This window comes from Pongo pygmaeus, chromosome 5 (assembly GCF_028885625.2).
Source record: "Pongo pygmaeus isolate AG05252 chromosome 5, NHGRI_mPonPyg2-v2.0_pri, whole genome shotgun sequence".
Lineage (NCBI taxonomy): Eukaryota > Metazoa > Chordata > Mammalia > Primates > Hominidae > Pongo > Pongo pygmaeus.
In genome coordinates this window covers 61,711,668-61,727,117 of record NC_072378.2, presented here as the reverse complement: position 1 = coordinate 61,727,117, position 15,450 = coordinate 61,711,668, and the positions used below count along the sequence as shown (strand labels likewise).

Sequence of the window (15,450 nt, the reverse complement as noted above, 5' to 3'; positions counted from 1 at the left end):
GTGAGACTCTGTCTCAAAAAACAGCAACAAAAAAAACCCCAAAATAAATAAATAAATAAATAAAAATTTTAAATTCTTGCTATATCTCATTCTTTTGGGATACAATCCTATTGCTTTCCTTATTACCATTCTTAAGCCACACAAATGTCAGTATCTGAGATGCCAAGCCTTCCTCAACATAATCTTATTGCAGTGTACCTTCCTTCTTTCAGGTACATATTTAAAATCTGGTGGTCTTGTCTCAGTGCTATTCTTTAATCATTATGTAGTTTCTTCCATCTTTCTATGTTTTAAAATTGTCTTTGTTTCTTCTGTTGCATGGCTCTAGAATGTTCTTCTTATCTGTCTGGTCTATTTTACTAGTTCCTTAGCATCTTCCAAGTTCTCATATATAGGATTTTAAAATGATCAATTCTGCTCACTGATGGAATTTGAAAATCTCAGATAAATTCCCATATCCATCACCTTCTTGAGCCTCAGTTTCTTCCCCAAGTGAGACATGTGTGATAATAATAGCCAGCTGTACTCACAAAATTGTTGGAATAAAATATGCAAAATTAAATAACAAATTTTAGTAATTTATGAAGACGTTTTGAACTATTCCTATCAGTTAGAATTGCCTCAGTAAAGGTGTGCCTGTGATGCAAACTGGCTGACCAGATAACTCTGTGAATGCTCTATTCCTGCTTGTCAGAGAAGATGTGTTCTTTCTTTTATGGCTGACAGGCTAGATAATATGGTCTAATTATGTCTATGACACAGAGGAAGACTGAGGGACAGAGAGGGAAAGAATCCAGTGATACTTCTTGAGCTCTTGAATCCAGCCATATACTTGGATGCTTCAGTAATATAAAACAATTATTTTTTAAAAACTATTTAATCTTTATTTTAGGTTACCAAATAACTGATGAACACTATATTTTTATTCTTGTTCAATCCATAGTGGATATGTGACTTCACTCCTATCAGGATGGGAGTAATAATAATTTATTTGCATAAAAATTTTTATTACTCATTTAAAAGTGCCAGATTACTATAAAGATACATACAATTATAAAACTTTCTTTAATTAATTTGAACCTAAGAGGTCAAACATCTCAAGTTCCTATCATCTTGTTTGCTTACACTTATATATCTATGTTGAATGCCATCTCTCTTCTAATACTTTTATGTTCTTTTGAAATATCACTAAACTCACCATGCACACATCAAATATCATTTCACTTAAAAAAAAATCCTATCTTGCTTGCAAAACCAGATACCCTGTCTTTTTTCCAGTAATCCATCTCTACCCCTATTATGTCCATCCTTTCTTTTGGTTATAGATGCCTTTCAAATCTAATCTCTCTTATTAAAAAATAATTTCTTTGAAGGAAGGGATTTTGTACTCACCTTTGTAGCTTTTGCAATGCCTAAAAAATGACTTGAAGATTGCTAATACTCTGTCATTCATTATTAGCTTGATTGATTTAAATCATTCTTAGGAAAATGGAAATATTTTTAACTTTTGTATATTTTAAATTCTCTATCCACATGGAAACAGTGAGGACAGTCAGAGGATTAGTATATCAAGTAAAAGGAAAGTATCAGAGCCCTTTCTAACTTCCAAATTTTTATTGAATTGAGTATTCAAAGAATTAAGAGAATATATTGAAATAAAAACTCCCAACTCCTCCAAAATAATGTGCTCATTTTAACATAATTATATAACCCTAATATGCTTTCTGAATAGCCTTTAATTATTTCCAAATTCGGTATTAACATTAGGATTATATTAGTACCCCAGACCCATTTCTATATATTTATGGCAACTCTGAAATGATCAAGTGGATATAGGAATTCTCCTTAAAGTTAACACACTAATTATCTTTTTACTAATTTATTCATAGCTTGACATAATTTAATATAAAAACTTTACTTAAGCCAGACTAGATGCATTCTTCAGCTTCCCATCTAATACATAAGCCTTCTAGAGAGCTTCTTCTCTACCCGGAATAACTTTATGCTACAGCAGAGTAAAGACTAGAGTGATGCTTTGAGCCCCTTTCTCACATAATGTATTTTTTACTTTTTATTGCTCACAGATTACAATACAGAGACATCATTTCTGTGTTTTTTCCTATACATTTTTCACAACTGATCACTTGTTCTATTACTAATGTATTATAGTCATTAAAATGACTAACTTTAGATTCACAAACTTGGCATTGAATGGAGATTCGTACCCACTAATTATCTGATATACTGCCTACTTGTTTACTCAGTCGCATCAAGCTTGATTTCTTACCATAAAATAGGTTAATCTGAGGATTCCAAGCAAAAAGAATATACTTATTACAAAGCCTTTAATTTCTGTTGCCAATAACAAGATTTTATAAATCTGGCAAGGAGTTTGCCATGAATCTATGTATAAATACTTAATTTTTAAATTTTGAGCAAATATTGAAAACATAAACAACCATATTGAAAAATGCTGCTTTGTCCTTTACAATAGAGGAAGAAGGACCCTATTTAGAAAACATTTCTGTGGCTGGGGTTTTATGTGCTGTTCAGTTTTCATGAGAGTAAATACAATTATGTTTCCTGATTAGGGTATATGCTGCCTGAAGACAATGGTCATGACTGTCCTAGTCATGGACATTTCTCCAATATCTAGCATAAGTTCTTGACACATTGTGAGAACTCAGTTTGTTGAATTAATTAATCTGTAATCCAGTGAGACAGAAAGTTCAAAGCTTCCATACTCCAACACTTGCCTAAGGGAAATAAATGATAAGGACACTTACGAAAGCGTGAAAAAAAATGCTTTTACGTGGGTATTTTCCAAATGCACTGAAAACAACCAGATGTATTTCCTGACTATCACTAGTCACTAAACTCCAATTTTTATATACAATATGGATGCTCAAAATAAAGACTACTTTGTGCAGCCTCCTCTAATATAGTGTGTAGCACTCTGAATACGTTCTTGACAATGTGCTATTTGTTACTGTAAGTGGCAAATATTATATTCAGGAAGTGTCTCTAAATGAAGACAATGGACCTTTTCCTACTCTCTCCTGTTCCTTGCTGTTTATTTTGTTAGTATATTCACTGAAGTAGATAAATCATTTGGTACCATGAAATGACTTTGAGAGTGGAAGTCATGCATGCCAGTGCAAGATAGAAAGAGCCAGTATTTCTGGGTTCTTCAGAGAGCAAATCTACCACACTGATCTGGGCAGTTCACATGTGTAGACTTTAATTTAAGGAGTTGTCTTAGTCCCATTTGTGCTGCTGTAACAAAATATCTGAAATTCAGTAATTTGCAACAAACAGAAATGTATTTGCTCATAGCTCTGGAGTCCAGAATGTCAAATATCAATGTGCCAGCATCTGGTGAAGGCCTTCTTGCTACCTCAGCATATGGGAGAAGGCAAGGGTGGAGGTGGGGGAAAGCACATGAGAGGGCCAGATTTCTTCTTTCATAATGGTACTTATCCCACTCGTAAGGGTGGAGTTGTCATAGCCTGATCGCCTCTTAAATGTTCCACCTCTTAATACTGTTGCAATGGCAATTACATTTCAACATGAATTTTCAAGGGTACAAACATTCAAACCATAACAGGGGATATTGATTTCGAAGCCAAACTTAACCATGAAGATACAACTACTTTTGGTTTTAATGCTGGGACAGTCAATCTAATCTGTGGTCATATTTTAGTTAAAATAAAAGAATATAGTGGAAATTGACTTGTGAGAGGCAGATAGACTTTCAGCAATTCATTTACTAGCTGTGTGTCTATAAACAGGTTATTTTAACCCCTCTTGGGTGCAGATGACTTAATTTCAAAATGAGAAGATTTGATTAACTAAATATAGAAAATGCAGGTTTGTCTAAACCTTCATGATGTAGGAGAAACATAAAGTAAGATCCAGAGAGCCAGTGTATCTCTGAAGATCAAATAGTAAGCTGGCATGGGGAGGTACTAGCTTTATACGAACCTGGAATAGAGAACAATGAAGCACTCATTTTCTTCTAATTTCCTTACACCCTTTTATTTTGCAGATATATCATTTTGGCTCACAATTGTGAACACTGAAATACCAGGATCCAGAGATAGAAAATGCTGCCACTTTAAGTGTAATTTTACTTGTGCCCCCTGAAAGAAGCCATGACTCTACCACAATATTCTATTTTGACACGTCTGAGTCCTAGAAACATGGTAGAACTTAAATAGCAGTAGTTATAAGAGGTGCGAATTTATTTGGGGTCTGGTCAAGAGACTTGAGAATACCCATTTATTCTAACAATAGAGAATAATTTTTTAATATGTTGAACTTCCTTAATATAAAGCATTTCTTAGAATTGAAAAAATTAAAAGAGGAAAAGGAAATAATAAAGTCTCACAAAGACAACAGTGGAGAAAGCAGCTGCAAACCCTAGGACCAAGGAGAAAAAAGGGAAGATGTTGGAATTATTACAATTTAAAAACTTGAAGGATGATTCCTGTGGGGCTGGACTCAGGTTTTTGAGGAAGAAACGCTGGCCAGCTGGTGTCAGAGGTCCCAAACGAGTATACAATAAGTCTGAATCTGTAAGTGCCAAAAAAACTGCAAACAGGAATCAACTCTTAACACTTAATGAAGAAGTAATGCTCAAGTGATACTTAGAGGAACAGGAAGCAAAGAGATAGCAAATAATATGGTCCCTTCTTTCTTCCTCAGTATTCCAGTTTCATCTAGCAACCCCTTTGGGTAGAATCTAATAGAAAAGCCAAAATATGATTTGTAGGCTACTAACAGCCATATTACAAACCTGAGTGTAGAAGTGGGAAGGGATATTTAAAGCTAGGAGACAATGGCTTAGAAACTGGCAAAGAGGAGGTGTGAAATTATAGAGGAGGATGTAACGTGGGAGGACGATTCATATTTTATGAAGGTGTGAGACTTAATTTAGATCAGGTTTTCCAAGAAACAAGAAAAAATATTCTTGTCTCTTTTTAATCAAAAAGAATATGTGAGTTATTTCAAAATGCTTCATTTCCCCCCCAAGGGGGAAAAATGAAGAATATTAAATGTTATTGAGTGAAAGTTGATGTTTTAGTTCAGAAGAAAACTTTATACAAAGCGGTGAGTTAATGCATTTTCCTTTTAAAAGGCACTACTGATTAAAAGGAGAGATTAATAAATCAGTTATTTAAGCTAATTATTGTCAACTCCTTCATGCAGAAGTCAATTCAGAGGATCTTGCATATTTAACATTGCAGGGGAGATGCCCTTTTTCTTAATTGTATATTAACTGGCCTAACTAGATAAATCCTGCCAATTCTAAAATTCTAATTTCTCCATAAGGGAGTATGAAATATGGTATAAGCAAAATTGAGGTTGGAGGTCATTGCAAATATTCTATATTTTAGCTCTTTCTAATTCTCTACAAACCATCCATAATATGTAATATATTGAGCACTCAATTCCAGAATCTTCAGAAAGAAAATAGAAACATGTATTTAGTAGCACAGCAAAGAAGAAATCAGCACAATTTACCACCTCCTATTTTCCTATTTCAGTTTTCCTGAGCAGAGTATTTTCAAGGAATTTTTCCTCAGGCATGCATTTTGTTGATAATTAATTGCTTCTTTTTTAACTTTTATTTTAAGCTCAGGAATACATGTGCAGGTTTGTTGTATAGGTAACCTTGTCTCATGGGAGTTTGTTGTAGAGATTATTTCGTCACTCAGGTATTAAGGCTAGTACCCATTGGTTATTTTTCCTGAGCCTCTTGCTCCTCCTATCCTGCACCCTCCAAAAGTCCTCAGTGTGTTTTTCCCCTCTATGCATCCATGTGTTCTCATCATTTAGTTCCCACTTATAATAAGTGAGAACATGCAGTGTTTGGTTTTCTGTTCCTGTGTTAGTTTGCTAAGGATAATGGCCTCTAGCTCCATTCATGATCCTGCAAAGGACATGATCTCATTCTTTTTATGGCTCCATGGTATATATGTACCATATTTTCTTTATCTAGTCTATCACTGATGGGCATTTAGGTTGATTCTTTGTTTTTGCTATTGCGAATAGTGCTGTAATGAACATATGTGTACATGTGTCTTTATAGCAGAATGATTTATATGCCTTTGGGTATATACCCAGTCATTTGTATGCCTTTGGGTCTATTCCCAGTAATGAGATTACTGGGTCAAACAGTGTTTCTGTTTTTAGGTCTTGGAGGAATCACCACACTGTCTTTCACAATGGTTGAACTAATTTACACTCCCACCAACTGTGTGTGAGCATTTCTTTTTCTATGCAACCTCGCCAGCATCTGTCAGTTTTTGACATGTTAATATTAGTCATTCTGACTGGTGTGAGATGGTATCTCATTGTGGTTTTGATTTGCATTTCTTTAATGATCAGTAATGTGGAGCTTTTTTTTCCACATACTTCTTGGCCACATGTATGTCTTTTGAAAAGTGTTCATGTTTTATACCCACTTTTTAATGGGGTTGTTTGTTTTCTAGTAAATTTGTTTAAGTTTCTTATAGATGCTGGATATTAAAGCTTTGTTGGATGCATAGTTTGAAAACCCTTTTTTTTCCCATTCTGTAGGTTGTTTGTTCACTCTATTGATAGTTTCTTTTGCTTTGCAGAAGTTCTTTAGTTTAATTAGATCCCATTTATCAATTTTTGCTTTTGTTGCAATTGATTTTGGCATTTCCATCATGAAATCTTTGCCCATTCCTATGTCCAGAATGGTATTGTTTTTCAGGGTTTTTTATAGCTTTGGGTTTTATATATAACTCTTTATTCCATCTTCAGTTAAGTTTTCTAGGTTGTTTTTCAGGTTTTTTTAATATAACTCTTTATTTCATCTTGAGTTAACTTTTGTATATGGTGTAAGGACGGGGTCCACTTTCAGTCTTCTGCATTTGGCTAGCCAGTTATCCCAGCACCATTTATTGAATAGGGTGTCCTTTTCCCATTGCTTGTTTTTGTCAGGTTTATCAAAGATCAGATAGCTGTAGGTGTGTGGCTTTATTTCTGGGTTCTCTATTTTGTTCCATGGGTCTATGTGTTTGTTTTTGTACGAGTACCACTGTACAAGTTGTACAGGTTGTTTGGGTTACTGTAGCTCTGCAGTATAGTTGGAAATTGGGTGCATGGTGCCCCCTGCTTTGTTCTTTTTGCTTAGGATTGCCTTGGCTATTCGGGCTCTTGGTTCCATATGAATTTTAAAATAGTTCTTTTCTAGTTCTGTGAAGAATCTCAATGGTAGTTTAAAAGGAATAGCACTGAAACTTGTAAATTGCTTTGGGCAGTATGGCCATTTTTACAATAGTGATTTATGGCTTGATTCTACTCGATTCTTTCAAAGGTTGTTTTTGTCCAGAAAAAAAAAAACAAAAAAACAACAACAAAAAAAAACACAGATGGGAGAGATAGGGATTTAGGGTATCATCCAAATAAGAATGATGTGCCATCAGAGTTGACTCTCCCTGAGAGTCATATAGATAGTTATACAATTGTTATAGTTATACAGTTATAGTTTTATTTGTTATATGGTTATAATTAGGTTAGATTATATTCCGTTGTCTTCAGTGCTTCACCGTTGACAGGAGCCTGTCCTATCAGATGTCACAATAGGCACAGGAGTTTATTTGTGGGATTAATGTATCTATGATTGTATTTTACTATGCTGGGTAGGTCAGTACCTTTAGAAGTCATATTTGGGAACAAGGATATTTACATGTATGTAAGTTGTTTATATTGTGGACTAGTTTTATATGCAGTTTGTCATTACTTTTGTTTCAGGTTGATTTTATTTGGGCCATAACATAATTTAGCATGATGAGAGCTCATCTTAACCCTGCATGTAAATTCTGAGGTTCCTGTGGGGTCTTATTGCATCTTTCTTGGTCCTATTCTAGTTTGCCTTTCACCAGTTTCTGTTACTTACCTTAGGCCAACCAATCATCTAGCAGGGTAATTGTTACCATTCTTGTGCTCTCTTAGTGTAGATATGAGTTTCATTTGGTATCATTTTCCTTCAGTCTAAAGAATGTAACATTTCTGTAAGTGCAGTTTTGCCTAAAATTAAGTCTTGGCTTTTGCTTGTGTCTTTATTATACTTTTTAAATTTTTTTTCAATTTTTTTATTTTAATAAATATGTGAATATTTAAGGTATACAACATAGTGTTATGAGATACATAAATATGCATATCTCATATATATGTATGTATATATATAGTAAAATGGTTACTATAGTGAAACAAATAAATATCTCTATTATCTCATATTCAATATTATTTTTTATTTTTTTGTTTTGTTATAAAACTCTAGGTAATTGAGGATTTTTGCATCAAAGTTCATCAAGGATATTGGCTTAAAATTATATTTTTTTCTTGTGTCTCTGCCAGGCTTTGGTATCAGCATTTTATGCTGGCCTCATAAAATGAGTTAGGGAGGATTCCTTCTTTTTCTATTGATTGGAATAGTTTCAGAAGGAATTGTACCAGCTCCTCCTTGTACCTCTGGTAGAATTCGGCTGTGAATCCATCTGGTCCTGGACTTTTATTGGTTGGTAAGCTATTGATTATTGCCTCAATTTCAGAGCCTGTTATTGGTCTATTCAGAGATTCAAGTTCTTCCTGGTTAAGTCTTGGGAAGGTGTATGTGTCAAGGAATTTATCCATTTCTTCTAGATTTTCTAGTTTACTTGCATAGAGGTGTTTGTAGTATTCTCTGATGGTAGTTTGTATTTCTGTGGGATTGGTGGTGATATCCCCTTTGCCATTTTTTATTGTGTATATTTGATTCTTCTCTCTTTTCTTCTTTATTAGTCTTGCTAGTGGTCTATCAATTTTGTTGATCTTTTCAAAAAGCCAGATACTGGCAAACTCAATCTAGCAGCATATCAAAAACTTATCCACCATGATCAAGTGGGCTTCATCTCTGGGATGCAAGGCTGGTTCAACATACAAAAATCAGTAATTGTAATCCAGCATATAAACAGAACCAAAGACAAAAACCACATGATTATCTCAATAGATGCAGAAAAGGCCTTTGACAAAATTCAACAACCCTTCATGCTAAAAACTCTCAATAAATTAGGTATTAATGGGATGTATCTCAAAATAATAAGAGCTATCTATGACAAACCCACAGCCAATATCATACTGAATGGACAAAAACTGGAAGCATTCCCTTTGAAAACTGGCACAAGACAGGGATGCCCTCTCTCACCACTTCTATTCAATGTAGTGTTGGAAGTTCTGGCCAGGGCAATCAGGCAGGAGAAGGAAATAAAGGGCATTCAGTTAGGAAAAGAGGAAGTCAAATTGTTCCTGTTTGCAGATGACATGATTGTATATCTAGAAATCCCCATCGTCTCAGCCCAAAATCTCCTTAAGCTGGTAAGCAACTTCAGCAAAGTCTCAGGATACAAAATCGATGTACAAAAATCACAAGCATTCTTATACACCAATAACAGACAAACAGAGAGCCAAATCATGAGTGAGCTCCCATTCACAATTGCTTCAAAGAGAACAAAATACCTAGGAATCTAACTTACAAGGGATGTGAAGGACCTCTTCAAGGAGAACTACAAACCACTGCTCAATGAAATAAAAGAGGACACAAACAAATGGAAGAACATTTCATGCTCATAGACAGGAAGAATCAGTATCATGAAAATGGCCATACTGCCCAAGGTAATTTATAGATTCAATGCCATCCCCATCAAGCTACCAATGACTTTCTTCACAGAATTGGAAAAAACTACTTTAAAGTTCATATGGAACCAAAAAGAACCCGCATCACCAAGTCAATCCTAAGCCAAAAGAACAAAGCTGGAGGCATCATCCTACCTGACTTCAAACTATACTACAAAGCTACAGTAACCAAAACAGCATGGTACTGGTACCAAAACAGAGATATAGATCAATGGAACAGAACAGAGCCCTCAGAAATAATGCCGCATATCTACAACTGTCTGATCTTTGACAAACCTGAGAAAAACAAGCAATGGGGAAAGGATTCCCTATTTAATAAATGGTGCTGGGAAAACTGGCTAGCCATATGTAGAAAACTGAAACTGGATCCCTTCCTTACAGCTTATACAAAAATTAATTCAAGATGGATTAAAGACTTAAATGTTAGACCTAAAACCATAAAAACCCTAGAAGAAAACCTAGGCAATACTATTCAGGACATAGACATGGGCAAGGACTTCATGTCTAAAACACCAAAAGCAATGGCAACAAAAGCCAAAATTGACAAATGGGATCTAATTAAACTAAAGAGCTTCTGCACAGCAAAAGAAACTACCATCAGAGTGAACAGGCAACCTACAGAATGGGAGAGAATTTTTGCAACCTGCTCATCTGACAAAGGGCTAATATCCAGAATCTACAATGAACTCAAACAAATTTACAAGAAAAAAACAAACAACCCCATCAACAAGTGGGTGAAGGATACGATCAGACAGTTCTCAAAAGAAGACATTTATGCAGCCAAAAAACACATGAAAAAATGCTCACCATCACTGACCATCAGAGAAATGCAAATCAAAACCACAATGAGATACCATCTCACACCAGTTAGAATGGCGATCATTAAAAAATCAGGAAACAACGGGTGCTGGAGAGGATGTGGAGAAACAGGAACACTTTAACAGTGTTGGTGGGACTGTAAACTAGTTCAACCATTGTGGAAGTCAGTGTGGCGATTCCTCAGGGATCTAGAACTAGAAATACCATTTGACCCAGCCATCCCATTACTGGGTATATACCCAAAGGATTATAAATCATGCTGCTATAAAGACACATGCACACGTATGTTTATTGCGGCACTATTCGCAATAGCAAAGACTTGGAACCAACCCAAATGTCCAACAATGATAGACTGGATTAAGAAAATGTGGCACATATACACCAAGGAATACTATGCAGCCCTAAAAAACGATGAGTTCATGTCCTTTGTAGGGACATGGATGAAGCTGGAAACCATCATTCTCAGCAAATTATTGCAAGGAGAAAAAAACAAACACTGCATGTTCTTACTCATAGGTGGGAATTGAACAATGAGAACACATGGACACAGGAAGGGGAACATCACACACCGGGGACTGCTGTGGGGTGCAGGGAGTGGGGAGGGATAGCATTAGAAGATATATCTAATGCTAAATGACGAGTTAATGGGTTCAGAACACCAACATGGCACATGTATACATATGTAACCAACCTGCACATTGTGCACATGTACCCTAAAACTTAAAGTATAATAATAATAAAATTAAAAAAAACCTCTAGGTTAACAGCTTTACATTTCTAAAGAATTATAAAAGCACTCTTCTAGTTTCCTATGGCTTGCCTTTTTTCTGATGCAAAGTAAATGATAATTTTTATTTTGAGGTTCATTCTATGCAATGTGTTTTCTTCCTCCTATTGTTATTTTTATATTATCTGTTTGTCAATGGTCCCAGAGGTTTGATTGCAATGAGTCTTGATATAGTATTCTTTGCATGCCATAGCTTGGAGTTTGTTGGGCTTCTTCATGATTGGCATACAATTTGGAACATTTTCAGTCAGTATTTCTTTAAATATTTTGTCTTCCCTTCTCTTACTTCCTTTTTCCTTTCCGGTACTTCAGTCACATGCATGTTATACTGCTAATCTTTTCTCACAGATCATGGGGATCTGTTTATATTATACATTTTCTCAGCAGTTTTTCCTCTGTCATTCCGTTTGAATAGTTTTATTGCTGTCTTCAAGTTTACCAAGGCTTTCATCTAGAGAATTGAATCTGCTGTTAAGTCCATCTAGTATTTTTTTTAATATAGAGCTTATATTTTTGGGGTTTAAAATTTCTATTTAGTTTTTTTAACATGTTTCATTCATCTACCCATTATGTGTGTTTTTTTATTTGCTTCTCATGCACATTTATAATAATGTTTAAAGTCTTTGCTGGCTACTTACATCACCTCTCAGTTCTGTGTCTGTTTCTATCTATTCAAATTTCTCATAGTTTTTGGTCACATTTTACTTCTCATGTCTAGGTCTTTTATTATTGGAGGTGGAAGTGAATATTATGATATTGAGGGTCTAGATTTTTTTGTTTTCCTTGTAGATAGCTGAATTTTGTTTTGGTAGGTATTTAATTTAATTTACTTGCAGCTTACTAAGACTTTCACACTCTTGCATTACCCCTTGCTGTGTCAGAGTTGAAAGTGCCTCAAGGCACAGAGTTGGGGTGATCATAGGGATCATTTGCTTATTTCTCATCTCTCAAGAATCATGTCTCTAAAAGATCTATTATCTTGTATCTGCAAAAAGTTGTTTTAAAATATTTTTTCCATTTTATAGTGTTTATAGCAGAAAGTCTAATCTGGTATGAATTACTGTCACAGACAGTGTAGAGTAGATCATTTAAAAAAAGACATTAATTTTCCCCAGGATATGAGTGAAACATGAAAATACAAAATATTAAATAACTGGAACCTAAGTGCCTCAGTCAATTTGGATGAGAATTAAGACTACCTATCTATTGTCTCTTATTATTCAATAGTTGAAACTACTTTTATCGATTATATGGCATTTCATAAAAATTCTTTCTAAATTTATATTGAAGAATGTCATGGGGCCATCCTGAGACATGGTGCTAACAATTTTGTTTTTAGTTGCAGAAAAAAGGATGAATAATGACTAGGCTGAACCCAGTATGAAAAAGAAGAAATAAAGAATCCCCACATCGAAGCCATTGAAATTACACTTGACATTTAGATGACACTCAGGCATTTAGAAAAGAACAAGCTGAGATGGCTCTGAAAGCTTAACTGGAAAATGAGGACACAAATAAAACTGCCTAACCAATGCATGGGATAAAGGGGAGAAGGATCTCTGGGGGGGCTTTCACTGGACTTACCATAATAAGCAGACCTTCTGTAATTATGTCAAGAGGGCTTATGTAAGCAGTTATTAGTAACAGAAGGAAGTTGGGAAGAGCAAGTATATTTAGTTTACAGCAAACTAGAAATAAAGTATTACTATTTTCAGATGATATGGAATAAGGATATCCTAGAGGAATACAATGTAGTCAATGTCCTGGGGTCTCTGCCCCACAATACACACATTAAGGGAAGATACAGTTATAGTCCAGCAATATATTATGTGCTAATTGTTTGCATTAACTTACATGTATATATGCCAAAAAAATCACATGCTGATATGATTTAGATTTATGTGCAGTTTTTAGTTGTTTGAATACAGAAAAACAAAATATTCTAGCTTCTTAGCACAGGGAGGCCTGAGTGAATTAGTTCGTTGGGGATGGAAATGGAAGGCAAGAAAAAGAGAGACGAGAGAGAGAGCTGATAGTAACGCAGCTATTTAGAGTAGGATTAGGTCCTAATCATGCCAAACCATTGGCATCATTGAGTGTGCCATGTACAAACTATGGGCCTCCTAATGCATGCTGAGAGCTCCCTCATGTATTTATTTATATATAATATTTTTGAACAATTCATTTACGTTGACATATCTTGGTTTAACTCTTTTTTTTTTTTTTTTGGTGTTGTCCCAGGTTTATTGAAAATGTTACAGCATTGCAGAAAGATTCAGCCAGCTCCAGGAGGCATTTTGAAATTCATCCTAACATAGACTGAGTGACCTGCAGTTTGGACAGACTGCCTAACTCCAAAAGCTTCAGCATTTCCTTAGTGTCAGGATCCACTTCAGTGATCTCCTGATTCAGGGCTGAGACCCCAGGATCGTAATTATCTCTCCTTTCTCTCTCCTCCTCCTGCAGCCTGATGGAGATACATCTCACCGGGCCCCTCTGAATCTGCCTCATGAGATGTGTGACATAGCCTGCTTTCTTTTTTTTTAAATTATACTTTAAGTTTTAGGGTACATGTGCACAACTTGCAGGTTTGCTACATATATATACATGTGCCATGTTGGTGTGCTGCACCCATTACCTCATCATTTAGCATGAGATATATCTCCTAATGCTATCCCTCCCCCATCCCCTCACCCCACAACAGGCCCCGGTGTGTGATGTTCCCTTTCCTGTGTCCATGTGTTCTCATTGTTCAATTCCCACCTATGAGTGAGAACATGCGGTGTTTGGTTTTTTGTCCTAGCGATAATTTGCTGAGAATGATGGTTTCCAGCTTCATCCATGTCCCTACAAAGGACATGAACTCATCGTTTTTTATGGCTGCATAGTATTTCTTGGTGTATATGTGCCACATTTTCTTAATCCAGTCTATCATTGTTGGACATTTGGGTTGGTTCCAAGTCTTTGCTATTGTGAATAGTGCTGCAATAAACCTGCTTCCTTTTGTGGAGTTTCTTGCTGGGGATAATGGCGATCTCCTTACACACGCTCTTGTTCCTGTGGAAGTTGCTACCCACATGATGACCCGGGCCACCTGCTTCATGGTTTTTGGTGCGATTGCGGCCCATGTTGGCAGGTCCTTGATCTAACTCATGCTTTTTGTTAATGATTTCAAGGAATATTTAATAGAAAAGCCAAAATTAATGCTTGAGCAGACTAAATATTTCTCACAGCTGCAGTGCTCCTATAAAGGAAGTGGCTCAATTTCATTGTTTTCATGAGTTTGTCAGAGGTTCAATGTTTGTTTAAATCAAACAAGTTTCACGTTTTTAAACTTATTATCGGTGTCAGTTATGGGTGAACCTACCAGATTTGGATATGAGTTCCGCACAACCTGAAAAACACAAATGTTAACATTGATTATTGGTTATACTATGAAAGGTTAATTTGATTGCTCATATTTTGCCGCATATTTAAGGACTAAAAGGAAGTTATTCCTAAACTGACTTACTTTAAAATATCTTGTCATGCAAACAGAGAGCCAAATCATGAATGAACTCCCATTCACAATTGCTTCAAAGAGAATAAAATACCTAGGAATCCAACTTACAAGGGATGTGAAGGACCTCTTCAAGGAGAACTACAAACCACTGCTCAAGGAAATAAAAGAGGATACAAACAAATGGAAGAACATTCCATGCTCATGGGTAGGAAGAATCAATATCATGAAAATGGCCATCCTTCCCAAGGTAATTTACAGATTCAATGCCATCCCCATCAAGCTACCAATGACTTTCTTCACAGAATTGGAAAAAACTACTTTAAAGTTCATATGGAACCAAAAAAGAGCCCGCATCGCCAAGTCAATCCTAAGCCAAAAGAACAAAGCTGGAGGCATCACGCTACCTGACTTCAAACTATACTACAAGGCTACAGTAACCAAAACAGCATGGTACTGGTACCAAAACAGAGATATAGATCAATGGAACAGAACAGAGCCGTCAGAAATAATGCCGCATATCTACAACTATCTGATCTTTGACAAACCTGACAAAAACAAGAAATGGGGAAAGGATTCCCTATTTAATAAATGGTGCTGGGAAAACTGGCTAGCCATATGGAGAAAGCTGAAACTG

The 15,450-nt window shown here is 35.6% G+C and overlaps 1 pseudogene; it reads right to left on the bottom strand.

The window, feature by feature from the left end:
- The window catches only part of LOC134739781 (uncharacterized), a 49,466-nt pseudogene extending 35,024 nt beyond the window's left edge, over positions 1 to 14,442 (bottom strand).
- Between the last annotated feature and the right edge of the window lie 1,008 nt (positions 14,443 to 15,450).